Here is a 14,776-nt window from a genome sequence, read left to right on the forward strand (position 1 = left end):
TATTTCAAAGTCAAATTTAACAGCAGATGGTTTTTAACTTTTTAGCTTCTTTCACTTTATATTTGTCTTTTTTCTCTTACATTGAAAATAATTGTTCCTTAATAATAAGTTATTTGCTTTATCCTGCAATATACATAAAGCATTTTAAAATTACAGTACCAATATTATTAAGAATAAAACTACTGAATAAAGTTCAAGATTTTTTGCAGGTGTTTAAGGTTAGAGTTCTTTCAATGTATACTACCAAGGATGTACAGAGACAGTACTGAGTTGAAAATTTTCTTCAAACAAATCAGTGTGTAGATATTTTACCAATTTGATATAAATATTGGTTTATTTAATTCCATTTCTTTACATATTGATTTAATTCTGTATATATATCTATATGTATACATATATACACAAGTACGTAGATGTATATTTGTATATATGTATGTATAGATGTATACACATGTATATATCAGTACATTAAGGTCAAAATTAAATAAAAAGCTATCTTTAGAGATGGCTCACTTCCATCTCTAACCCCTTCACCCATTCCCAGTGTCTCCTCCATTTTTATTAATTTTTGTCATAAAAATAAGGAAGTACATATTTTCTTATACAAAAGGTAGTATTGTATTCTCTCTGTTCTCCATCTTGTTTAAAATTTCACAGTATATCCTGCAGATTACTCCATAATAGTACATAAAGATATTCCTTACTCCTTTTTATGGCAGCATAAGTACTGGATAATTTTGCATGTGTAATTTTATTAGATGTTGTAGGCTTCCCCTTTATGGGGATTTTATTTTATTAATCAACAGTGTTTGCCATTTTCAGTTACTTCTCAACCTTGACAGGAGAGAAGGTTGTTGCCAGGTAGGTTAGAAGTAGTGTTTCAGTGTAGTTTCACTTTACATTTCTCTTATGAGTATAATTGAGCATTTTAAAAATATTTAAGAGCTTTCTTTTCTGTAAACTGTTGGTTCATCTGTTTTGCCTGTTCGTCTATCAGATTTTTGATACTTATTGCTTCTATTTTTGAAGAAAAAGAAAGATTCTCTCTTTGGGAGATGAATTGTGACTGTTGTATTCTGGTTTTCCATTTGTTTTAGGATGTTTTTTTTGGATGTATAAGGTTTTTTTTTAAGGTTTATTATTTATTTATTTATTTTATTTATTTCGGCTGCGTCGGGTCTTAGTTGTGGCATGTGGGATCTTTGAGGCATGTGGGATCTTTCGTTGCAGTGCGCGGCGTTGCAGTGCATGGGCTTTTCTCTAGTTGTGGCATGTGGGATTTCTCTTCTCTAGTTGTGGCACGTAGGCTCCAGGGCACGTGGGTTCTGTAGTTGTGGTGCGTGGGTTCCAGAGCACGTGGGCTCTGTAGTTTGCGGCACGCAGCCTCTCTGGTTGAGGCCCGCAAGCTCAGTAGTTGTGGCATACGGACTTAGTTGCCCCACGGCACGTGGGATCTTAGTTCCCTGACCAGGAATCAAACCCGTGTCCCCTGCATTGCAAGGCAGATTCTTTACCACTGGACCACCAGGGAAGTCCCATGTGTAAGTTTTGAAAAATATCTCTTTTAAAGTTGTAATTTCATGTGCTCTAGATCTTTATGCGTATGTTCCACATAGATGGGATAGAGAAGTTACAAATTTCTTTTCATGTCTGCATTCTCTAGCTGCTCACCTTTTGGGGGTATATTTCAAACCACCTTGTCAATAACAGTGCATTATTCCAGCTCCTTTGCTGATTAATCTTCTCACCATATACCAGAAAACCACAGAAAGCCTCTACTGGCATTTTTCTCTCATAAACTTGTCATTTGTGAAACAGTTGCCTAGTGCTGTTAATTCTTTTTGTGGAACGACATTCATGCCCTTTTTCCCTCTGTACTTGTTATACAGTTCCATAGTCTTGTTCTTTGCATCTCTTGCCTAAAACGGGTTTACAATACCTTTCTGCAAAGGGCCAGAAGTAAGTATTTTAGGCTTTGCAGACTATATAGTCTCAGTCACAATTACTCAAATCTGTTTTTGTTGTGTAAAGGCAACCTTAGACAATATGTAAATGAATGTCATGGCTGTGTTCTAGCAAATTTTTATTTGCAACAACAGGTGATGGTGGAGGGAGAGGGAGAAGAGTGGGCAGATTTGGCCCATGGATTACATTCTGCTGACCCCTGCTCTAGGCCATTATAGTTAAACTCCCCCTCAACGTGTTTAACTGCTCACTTCCTTGCCATCATTTTGAGTAAGTGAAAAGCTATTAAAAAAACTTAACTATAAAATCAGATAGTAGAGTCATCAACCTCCAGGGAATTTGGTATAGTGTTTGGATGATGATGGTGATAAGATTTTATTTATTTTTGATACACTATTATTATAGCACAAATATGCAGAAAAAATTTTAAAGAAAATCAGAATAACTAGAACATGCTTTAATTCCTATTTATTGGACGCTAATGTTGCTGACAATACTCCCTTTGAGGATGAACTTTGTAGAAAGACAGTGATACCATCACACTGTCAGAACTCTCTGTAGAAGTGATAATTCTAAGAGGAAATGATCTGCATCGGGAAGGAGTCCTGTCACATTATTGCCAGTGTTATTGTCCTCAGCTAAAAGTAAACTTAGTAATAATGGCTTCTATGAGTAAAAAAAAAAATCTGAAACAGATAAAATACATAAAACTTAGTTAACTATTGAGTCAGTTGTGTAAGTCCTGATCATTTCTAGGTATTACAAAGAAGAAAGTGTTCCCATGCCTCTCCTTTCCTGAAAGAGTGTCTTGTGTACCTGCTATTGACAAAGATATTTGTCCTCTTGTTAGGCTAGTGTTTAAATGAACATTTAAAATCACCTATTTCCCAACTCACTTTTGTGGGAAACATTTATTCAGTTCCAAATCTTATCAGAGGGATTGCAAATCCGGTGTCTCTTACTACCATGTTTCTATCCAGTTTTCATGGTGTTGCAGAAGGGCGGTCAGTAATAGGGTATTAGAGGATTGAGTGAAATCGACAATTTGAGAATTAAAAGCAGTATGTAAGGGTTTGGATCATGGATGGGATGGTAGAGTTGAAGGGATAAAGCAGTAAGGATAGTAGGAGAGAAGACCCACTGGAAACTCTCTAGGACTTTGACAGTCTGTTATTTGAACCCAAAGCATGTGGCATTTGGACCTTGCCATCCCAATCTTCCCTTCTATTCATTTCCACTCCTAGAAGTGAAAAGGAGCCTGGTATGACCTGGCATCTCCTCTATATCATAACACCCCGATTCAAACTTCTTCATGTTTTTATGAGAACCAAATGAGACAGTTAATGCAAAGCACTTAGAACAGTACTTGACATGTAGTAAGAGCTGAATAAAAGTTAGCTATTACATGTAAAATTTGAATAAATAATATAAATATTGCCCCTTGTTTTCTCTGTTTTATATATAAAAGTCAAGAAGTCTGTAATTCTATGAAATCGTGTTGTCCCACATTTTTATACGTCATTGCACTACCTCCTGCCTCCTTTAATAGTGTAAATAGTTTGAAGCACACTGATGCTCATTAATTTATGTATTGTCTACATCTGCTTTCACTCTACAGTGGCAGAGTTGAATAGATGAGACAGAGGTTATGTGGTTTGCAAAACAAAAATTATTTACTATCTGTGCGTTATAGGAAAAGCTTGCCAACACCTGATACATAGGGTATTCTGATCCAAAGTAAAAGTAAGTAGAAAGAACTCAATTATAGAACTTTCTGAAACCAGCGTTTAGTCTTCATTTCTCTTAATCTCATATTGAAAGAAATGATGTTGTATAAAAGAGGATAGCACAAAGTAAGATGTTTATTCAGGTTTTCATTTATGTTGCTATCAAAGAGCTGGTCTTGAATTACTGTAAATTATTGAAACATTACCAATTGCAGTAAACTGTGAATTAATTTAAATGCTTGAAGTTCCTTTTCTTTCATAATAGATGAAAACCTGAACCTATAAAATTTGTGGTACATTTCTTTCCACTTACTAAGAATAAATACTTACATTTATGCTGTGCAGTAGTTTGCTTTCATAAGAATTGTATTTTCAAGGCAGCACTGAGCCTCATCAGCTCACAGTACCAACTCAGAACATTAAACATGGGGAGTCAGTGGTATCACCTTCATCCACAGGAGACAGCATGTTGCTTACCCATTGAGAAGGACTTTTAAAACCAAACTTTGTTTTAAAATGTGTCATTACTATTACCTGAATCCTTAAGATAAAATTTGAATTTAGATCTGACTTTAAATTGAAATGTGTATATGACTTTAGAGAGTATGGTTTTGATAGTGTGATCATTAATTTCTCAAAAGTGAATCTGCTTCTTGAATATGTGGGTTTTCAGAGCAGTCTCCTCACTGGCAGGGGAATATCAGACAAGTGGTGTTTTTCAGACAGCAAGGCAGATGGCTCTTTTTCTTCAGTACAGGGTGTGCCAACCAAAGGAGACAGCTACACGAATGTTAACCCCTGAGGGAGTGAGAAAACAGTTGCTGTCAGTTGTTCTTTATAAGTCTGTAGCTTGACTTCAGAATGATGTGAGAAAAGAAATCTTTTAAGAAAAGTATGCGTTAGATGCACAAGTGCAGCCTGTAATCTCAGTTCTCACTAAAACAGTGGAAGATGATATAATTTAAAAAGGAAACAAACTCTTAGGACTGACGTTTCTGAGATAATGTGGTGGCACACTACTTGAGCCTGATACATCGCTTCCCAATTCCTGTTAAAACATCCATGCAGATGACAAATACGGGCAATTGCACTATAAAGCCAATGCCATATACTAAGATCTGGGTAGAAGCTTCCTAAATATGGTTGGTGGGATGGATTGAGACTAGTTAGGGATTATATAGAACATGTTCTGCTTCTGAACTGGCATAGGGCAGGCATATGGCCCCACCCAACGTAGGACACAGTTGAAAGGTTGATTTGCACAGCATGCCTAACTTCAGGAAGCACGTGGGTTACGCTGAGTGGCAAAAGTTTGCCATTGCTAGACTTTTGTTTTTTTGGGTTTTTTTGGCTTAAAAAAGAGAAATTTATTTTCTCACAATTCTGGAACCTAGAAGTTTAAGATCAAGGTGTTGGCAGGGCAGGTGGCTGTTTTCTCCCTATGCCTTCACACGATCTTCCCTCTGTATGTCTGTGTCCTCATTTCTTTTTCTTACAGGGACACCAGTCATACTGGATTAAGGCCCATCTGAATGACCTTATTTAACCTTAGTCACCTCTTTTTTTTTTTTTTTAACATCTTTATTGGAGTATAATTGCTTTACAATGGTGTGTTAATTTCTGCTTTATAACAAAGTGAATCAGCTGTACATATACATATGTCCCCATATCTGTTCCCTCTTGCATCTCCCTCCCTCCCACCCTCCTTATCCCACCCCTCTAGGTGGTCACAAAGCATGGAGCTGATCTCCCTGTGCTATGTGGCTGCTTCCCACTAGCTGTCTGTTTTACGATTGGTAGTGTATATATGTCCATGCCACTCTCTCACTTTGTCCCAGCTTACCCTTCCCCCTCCATGTCCTCAAATCCATTCTCTAGTAGATCTATGTCTTTATTCCCGTCTTGCCCTAGGTTCATCATGACCATTTTTTTTTTAAAGATTCCATATATGTGTGTTAGCGTATGGTATTTGTTTTTCTCTTTCTGACTTACTTCACTCTGTATGACAGACTCTAGGTCCATCCACCTCACTACAAATAACTCAGTTTTGTTTCTTTTTTACGGCTGAGTAATATTCCATTGTATATATGTGCCACATCTTCTTTATCCACTCATCTGTTGATGGACACTTAGGTTGCTTCCATGTCCTGGCTATTGTAAATAGAGCTGAAATGAACATTTTGGTACATGACTCTTTTTGAATTATGGTTTTCTCACGGTATATGCCCAGTAGTGGGATTGCTGGGTCGTATGGTAGTTCTATTTTTAGTTTTTTGAGGAACCTCCATACTGCTCTCCATAGTGGCTGTATCAATTTACATTCCCACCAACAGTGCAAGAGGGTTCCCTTTTCTCTACACCCTCTCCAGCATTTATTGTTTGTAGAGTTTTTGATGTTGGCCATTCTGACCAGTGTGAGATAATATCTCATTGTAGTTTTGATTTGCATTTCTCTAATGATTAATGATGTTGAGCATTCTTTCACGTGTCTGTTGACAATCTGTATATCTTCTTTGGAGAAATGTCTATTTAGGTCTTCTGCCCATTTATGGATTGGGTTGTTTGTTTTTTTTGATATTGAGCTGCATGAGCTGCTTATAAATTTTGGAGATTAATCCTTTGTCAGTTGCTTCATTTGCAAATATTTTCTCGTATTCTGAGGGTTGTCTTTTTGTCTTGTTTATGGTTTCCTTTGCTGTGCAAAAGCTTTTAAGTTTCATTAGGTTCCATTTGTTTATTTTTGTTTTTATTTCCATTTCTCTAGGAGGTGGGTCAAAAAGGATCTTGCTGTGATTTATGTCATAGAGTGTTCTGCCTATGTTTTCGTCTAAGAGTTTGATAGTGTCTGGCCTTACATTTAGGTCTCTAATCCATTTTGAATTTATTTTTGTGTATGGTGTTAGGGAGTGTTCTCATTTCATTCTTTTACCTGTAGCTGTCCAGTTTTCCCAGCACCACTTATTGAAGAGGCTGTCTTTTCTCCACTGTATATTCTTGCCTCCTTTATCAAAGGTAAGGTGACCATATGTGCGTGGGTTTATCTCTGGCCTTTCTATGCTGTTCCATTGATCTATATTTTTGTTTTTGTGCCAGTACCATACTGTCTTGATTACTGTAGCTTTGTAGTATAGTCTGAAGTCCGGGAGCCTGATTCCTCCAGCTCTTGTTTTTCTTTCTCAAGATTGCTTTGACTATTCGGGGTCTTTTGTGTTTCCATACAAATTGTGACATTTTTTGTTCTAGTTCTGTGAAAAATGCCAGGGGTAGTTTGATAGGGATTGCATTGAATCTGTAGATTGCTTTGGGTAGTAGAGTCATTTTCACAATGTTGATTCTTCCAATCCAAGAACATGGTATAACTTTCCATCTATTTGTATCATCTTTAATTTCTTTCATCAGTGTCTTATAATTTTCTGCATACAGGTCTTTTGTCTCCTTCGATAAGTTTATTCCTGGGTATTTTATTCTTTTTGTTGCAATGGTAAATGAGAGTGTTTTCTTAATTTCACTTTCAGATTTTTCATCATTGGTGTATAGGAATGCAAGAGATTTCTGTGCATTAATTTTGTATCCTGCTACTTCATTGGTAGACTTTTGAGCCAGTCAGTCAGTGTCCTTAACCTGCCCCCTTTCCCCATCTCCACTGGTTCATTTCCATTTGTTTTCCTCTGAAAGCTAACTCCCAACGTGCAACCCAGTAGCAGGAGCTAGAGGGAGATGGATGAGGGTGCCCTACACCCTTGAATGCATGTCACTTAAAGAAAAGCTTTTTAAGTAGGAAAAGCCGTGGGTGCCCATGTGTTTCATGTATTATGTACAGTGCATGTGACAGCTGACAGGAGTACCTATCAGAGCAGGAAGAGTTTCTCTCTCCACATGCTCACATTAGAAGGAATGTCTGTCACACATCAGCAGTTGAGCTGAGAGTAGAATGCATCTCATTTCAATCTGAGTTTCATTCTGAGAGGGAGAACCTGCCAACATTTAGTGGGCATTGAGGAGACTAAAGACAAGTTACCTTGTCTGCAGAAACGTTAGATTTAAATAGCCCTCTCCTCTACAAAACTACGTATAGGGAAGATGTCTATCATGTAGATTTGAAAAGATTCTCGAAAATAAGGGACATGAAATAATGACTTTGAAGACACAGTGTGTCTCTCCAAAAATGATTGCATGTAAGGAACACATTTAGTATAAATTTACAACAAATTTAGTGTAAGTCTCCTGGGATCTTAAAAGATCATGACCTCGGGCAAAAAGGAAACCAGAGAGCCCTAAGGAGAAACAGGATGAGATGAAAGCAGAAGTGTCAAAGCTGGTTGAAATAAAAGAATGCAAGAAAACCAGAATTGCAATAAAATTTAAAATTAAGGCAATCAAAAGAATACTTGATATGCCAGAACAGGGAAGTGTATCATGGATGACAGGCTTGAGAACAGAATTCAGAGAAGAAAAGGATAAAGTTATGTAAATATGAAAAGTAGATATGGAGGACAGATAACACCTCCTCAACCCAAGAGGTGTTCCATAGCAGGAAACTAAATCATTAGGCAGGGAAATCATGAGTGAACTTTCCCATGCCAGAGAGAGTGTGAGTAGAGATCAAAAGGGTGTCCTGAGCACCAGCCAACAGTAATGACTGAAGGTTCTTACTTAGGCCCATTCTGGCAAACTATTTGAACTTTAAGGATAAAGCAAACCCAGGAATAAAGCAGGTTACCTACAAAGGAACATACTAAGTCTGTGGCTCAGTAATTGTGTTCAGCTGAGTTTACATATATATAAAATCTTGTTTGTAAATGACTGTTTTCAGATGTAAAACAACAGCATTCATGTTGCACCCCTTAAAGAGCTGCTTAGATACATATTTCATCCATGGAGGAGACCACTCTTGGGTTTTAGCTTATTTCTCTGACTTTGAAAGGAGAGCATGGAGTTGTATAGCTTCCTGACCTTTTGGGAAGTTGGAATATATTTATGTGTCATGTCCTTTGATTGGAGGTTAGCAGTACAGGCCGTCAGACTAGTCTAGCTCAACTGGAAACCCACCAACCAAACACAAAACCAAAAACAATCCAGCTATATTTCCTTTATAAAAGCTATGTGTCAAAGGCTTTGAGTCATAGCCTGTGTGTCAAAGGCTATGACTAAAAGGCTTTAAGGAAAGAAATTGGTAAATGCGAACAAAGAGAATAGAAGTTCTGTTACCCTAAGACAAAGCATTAACATGGGACAAAAGTAATCATGAAGATGAAAAGTACAAGCCACAGTAAAGTAATGACATTAATTTTTATGGGGTAAATTACATCACAATAAACATTTATCACTGGGAATGCAAAGGAAAACAAAGAGTAACAAGACACTAATGTTTATTTTTGACAGATCGTTAGACAAGAAGTCAGGATGATAGAGGGCATGAATATTCTAAGGGTGATCTAAGATACATGTTGAGAGCTTTACCCTGAAAATAGAGATGATTCCTTCTTTTCCCAGGGCCCCAGGGAATTCTTTTTCTAGATCATAAAACCTAAACTTCCAACAAACTGAATATAATAGAAAATGCATTCTCTAACCACAGTGAAATTTCAAAAATGTTGTACATGAAAATTTAAAACAAAAAGCGCCGATTTCCCCTGCCCCCCACTCCAAGCCATCTCATAAATAACTCTTGATTGGGTCAAAGAGAATAGCAAAATTAAGTAAAAAAATATCTAGAAAAAAGGGTAATGGAAAATGCATATTAACACTGAGATTTAGTCAAAGCAGTACATAGAGGAAAATTAATGTCCTTAAATAGTGACATTTCATAGCAAGAGGGAATAAAAAGCATTTCAGCACAGACATAAAAGAAAAAGAAGTTATTAGAAAATATGCGCTAGAAAACAGACAATTGATAAATTTATGTTAGTTCATTGGGAAAAATGCTCCAGTATATAGGTAAGGCTTTAGGTAACCTAATTGAGACAGAACAAAATATGAAAAGGGCAAAAATATATATATTATGACTGTATTAATAAATTTGAAGCCCAAATGAAATGGATGCTTTTCTAGTAAAGTGTAAATTACCCAAATTGACTGAAGTAGAGGAGAAGAACCATAAGGATAACAATATTAATAGCAGTAAGTGAGAGTTGTTGGAGGGTTAGCCCCACGCACTCCCAACACAGAAATCTATACCCAAATAGTTCCACTGGTGAATTCTCCCAAACAGATCATACCTACAGTACATAAATTGTTCCTAAACATAAAAAGATGGGAAACTTTTTTGTTTTTGGCGATACGCGGGCCTCTCACTGTTGTGGCCTCTCCTGTTGCGGAGCACATGCTCCGGATGTGCAGGCTCAGCGGCCATGGCTCACGGGCCCAGCCACTCCGCGGCATGTGGGATCCTCCTGGACCGGGGCACGAACCCGTGTCCCCTGCATCGGCAGGCGGACTCTCAACCACTGTACCACCAGGGAAGCCCCGGGAAACTTTTTTTTAAACCTCTTTACTGCCCTATTGGTTGCCTTTTCAACGTCTGTTTGTCCTTGCCATCCTTTAAAAAGTTCTCTGATTTTTGTCAGGGATCCATTCCATCTTCAGCTCCATGGGGTGGTCTGTGATTAGTCTAAGAACCAATTGATGGGAAAATAATTGTCCCAGTGCCATTTGTTATAAAGATTGTTCAGTGGGAAAGAAATAGACTTTTCAACAAGAGGGACGATTGGATATCCACATGCAAAAAGATGAATCCAGAGCGGTGTCTTACACCATACACAAAAGTTAACTCAAAATGTATCACAGACCTAAATGTAAGAGCTCAAATGACAAAACTCTTAGAAGAATACATAGCTAAGAAAGCATTTGCCTAATCCTATGTCATGAAAAGCACAAGAGATAAAAAAATTGATAAATTGAACTCCATTGAAATTGAAAGCTTTTGTGCTTTAAAGCACACCCAGTTGCATCTTACTACCATTTTGCTACTGAGGTTTTTTTTTTTTCTGCTGGAAATTTTTTTAAATTTAAAAATTTTATATAATTTTTAAAGATTACTTTCCATTTACAGTTATTACAAAACATTGGCTATATTTCCTGTGTTATACAATACATTCTTGAGCCTCTTACACGCTATGGTTTGTACCTCCCACTCCCCCACCCCTGTATTGCCCCTCCCCCTTCTAACTGGTAACCACTAGTTTTCTATATCTGTGAGTGAGTCTGTTTTGTTATATTCACTAGTTTTATTTTTTTTAGATTCCACATATAAGTGATATCATACTGTATTTGTCTTTCTCTGTCTGCCTTACTTTACTTAGCATAATGCCCTCCAAGTCCGTCCATGTTTCTGCAAATGGCAAAATTTCATTTTTTTTATGGCTGAGTAGTAGTCCATTGTGTGTGTGTATGTGTGTGTATGTGTGTGTATGTGTATAATCACATCTTTATCCATTCATATATTGATGCAAACTTAGGTTGCTTCCATATCTTGGCAATTGTAAATAATGCTGCTATGAACATTGGGGTGCATGTATCTTTTTGAATTATACACCCATATACCCAGGAGTGGAATTGCTGGGTCATATGGTAGTTCTATTTTTAGCTTTTTGAGAAATCTCCATCCTGTTTTCCGAGAATATGAGTTCTTGAGAACATCATTTGGCTCCTGAACAAAAGAACCCTAAAACTAGCTCTGCCTCTGTAGTGATCATTATAGGAGATGGTCAGTTTACTTTTTGTGAAAGTTTGAGTTGGAGTTTTTGTTACTTGCAGCCGAATACATCCTAAGTGATAAACAGTGAAATGAAATAAACTAACTTCCAAAGATAGCAAATGATGTAGGATAGTATATGTTGTGGGCTGTATTGGCAGAATTGCAAATGTATTAAAGTGATGGATTTTATTTCAAAATACAGAATTACCTAAATTCTAACATTCTGGAAATGTCCTTTTATGTTTTGGTTACATTCCCAATTTAAAAATACTATAATAAGAAAACACACGAAAAATAAAATTGCAGGATTTTGATGATGAAAATTAAATTTTAGAAACTAGAATTCAACAGTTAATTTAAAAAATATCAAGTGGAATTTATTATTTGGTATTAAGAATATAATTGAAGTTATGAATAAATCAATGGAGGAAAACCATATGGTCTAAATAGATATTGTGAAGTTATTTGATAGCTTCACATTTATTCCTTATTTTAAAAAGGAAAATCTTTAGTAATAGGAAAAGAAGGATTGAAGGGTGCTTTCCGATCTTAATGTTGTTAAAGATGTCTCAAAGTAATAGTTTAACATCATTTATTATAGTGGAAATTCTAGAAACACTTATTTAAAAAACCCAAATCAGGGTGTTATCAATTCCATTAAAAAATGTTTCCTTTTGGAAGTGTTACATAATGTTATTTGACAGTGAAAAATAAGTGGTAAATGACAGGAGGAAGCAAAATTATTGTAATTTTGAAGGTATGATTAGGAAAAAAGAAAACTGACAAACTATTAGAAGCACTTTACTAAGGTGCTTATTTACAAATTAAGTGTGTAAATTTCACTAACTTTCTTTTACACCAACAATAACCATTTAGAATAAATGACAGAGAAAACCCCATTCACAATCACAAACCCCAAAACTTGAAATACATTTGCTAAGAATTGTATGATTTATTTGAAGGAAACCATTAAACTTTTTAAAGGGACAAAAAGACTTGAAAAAAAAGTCACACCTTGTTTTCACATGAGAATAGCCAACTTTGTAAAATGTCAGTTTTCCCTTGGTCTGTAAATTCAGTGTAATCCCAATTCAAATTGTAGTAGAATTTTTTTTTTTAACTTGATGTTATGATACCCATGGAAATTGGAATGATGGAAGTCTTTAGATTCATGGCCACTTATTGATAGCTGGAGGCTGGATGATTGGGGGAAATTATCTGAGTCTGGTATCAAGAATCCACTATTGCCTTAAGTGGTTCACTCTTCAGGAGCAAGGCCACCTATTAACTGGTCTTAAATTCTCTACTTGGGACTTGTTAACTCTCTGGAAGGTGTATGACCTTTCCCCCCCTAGTTGTGTACAGGACAGATTGTCATCAGCTACTGTGGCTACCCAAAATATTTTTTTCCACAATTGACTTTCTACCTTCATCCTACTCTCTTTGAGGAGTTTAGCTGCCTTACTTTAATGTCTTAGCCAATCATAGCCCTGGCACCAATACAGTCTAACTCTTTCTCTGAAAGTTGAGGCAGCTTGCCTCAAAATATTAGCTGAGGCAATATATGATCTTCCTCTCGCCTACTTCCTTGGCCACTATACTTCTCAGGTCACCCCACTCTCCCTATACTATAGCTTTACTGGCCTTTTTTTTTTCAGTGCTTGAAACAAGTCAAGTCCTCTCCGCATCCCAGGCCCTTTACTTATGGTGTTCCCTCTGTCTGGACCAATTCCTGACCATTCTCCTCTCCCTGTCTCCCCACTCCCTCCACACACATCTGGTCAACTCTAGTTCATCCTTCAGGTCTCTGATTAACTCTGCAGAGAGACTTCTCCTGACCTTTTAAAATTGAGTAGGTCCTGTTGTTATGCTCACTGTTTTGGTCCCTGAGCTTTTCTTTCATAGCACTTAACACTTAACCATGTGTTTATTTTGTTTATTATAGTCTGTCACGCTCATCAGAGGACAGAGACTGTGTCTGCTTAGTTCACCATTGTAGGTCCAGCACCTAGATGGTACCTGCCACGTAGTAGACATTCAGTACATATTTGGTGAATGAATAAGTGTACAATAACTTAAAACATGTTTCATGAGTAGCATAACATGTTTAATGATGCTGTATAGGCATTTTACTTACACAGCTTCTACAACAACTCTTAACACTATTTATCACAGAGGCCAATCTGTCTCTCATGTCTAATAAAGTAAATTGGAAGTTCATTTTCAAGAATAGATATTTGTGAGTTGTTGAAAAAAACTTTAGAAAATGAGTAATGAGGATAGACTTGTCTTTACATGTAATAAAATTATGATAAGGCTGTGATTATTAAATCACTGCAATATTGGCCCAGGAAGAGGCAGAAAAATGAAATAAAGTCTAGAAGTAAACCCAAGTACATATGGGGTTTTAGTATAGGTCCAACATATTTCATTTTAAATTAGTGGAAAACTGAAAGATGGTAACCAGCTTATAAGATGGCCCCCAGTGATCCTTGTCTCTTAGTATTGTCATCCTTCTTAGACCCTCTGACATTGGATAGGGCTGACCTACGTAACCTAAAGAACATTTTAAAAGTGACAGTGTGTGCTCAAGGTTAGGTCATAAAAGACATTGCAACTTCTGTCTTGTGTTCCCTTGGATCATTTGCTCTGGGGGGAGCCAACTACCATGTCATGAGAACACTCAAGCAATGCTATGGAGAGGATCATGTGGAGAGGAGCTGAGACCTTGGTCAACAGCCACCATCAACTTGCCAGCCATATGAGTGGGCTCTCTTGCAAGTGGATCCCACCGCCCCAGTCAAGCCTGTAGATCACTGCAGATCTGGGTGACATCTTGCCCTCAACCTCATGAGGATCACCAAACCAGAACCACAGAGCTAAGCTGCTCCTGAATGCCTGATCTAAAGAAGCTGTGTGAGATAGTGTTTATTGTTGTTTTAAGCCAGTGAGTATTGGGGTAATTTGTTATACAGCAATAGGTAGCTGATCAGATGGATTCTTAAACACATGGTGTTGGGATAACCAGTCAGCCAGTATTTTGGGAAAAAGATAAGTTGCATTCTTACTATATTTTTTTTATCAAGAAAATTCCAAGTGGATCAAAGATTTCATTGTAAAAAATGGAACTATTAATGTATTTAGGAGAAAATAAAGCTGAATATTTTTATACTTCTGGGGCAGAAAAGCATTTCCTAATTATGAATGTGAAGTTTCCAAACCATAAGGTAAAATTCAGAACTTTTTTTTATGACAAAGAAACCTTATAAGCAAGGGTAAAAGGTAAACTGTGAATTAGGGAAACATGTTAGCAACCTGTATTATGAAAGTTTTTATCTCTTAAATATTGACAGCTCTTAAAAATCAGCAATGAGAAGATTCTCTCTGT

This window comes from Aethalodelphis obliquidens, unplaced genomic scaffold, assembly GCF_003676395.1.
Source record: "Aethalodelphis obliquidens isolate GAN/ISIS:26980383/991018 unplaced genomic scaffold, ASM367639v1 scaffold30, whole genome shotgun sequence".
Taxonomy (NCBI): Eukaryota; Metazoa; Chordata; class Mammalia; order Artiodactyla; family Delphinidae; genus Aethalodelphis; species Aethalodelphis obliquidens.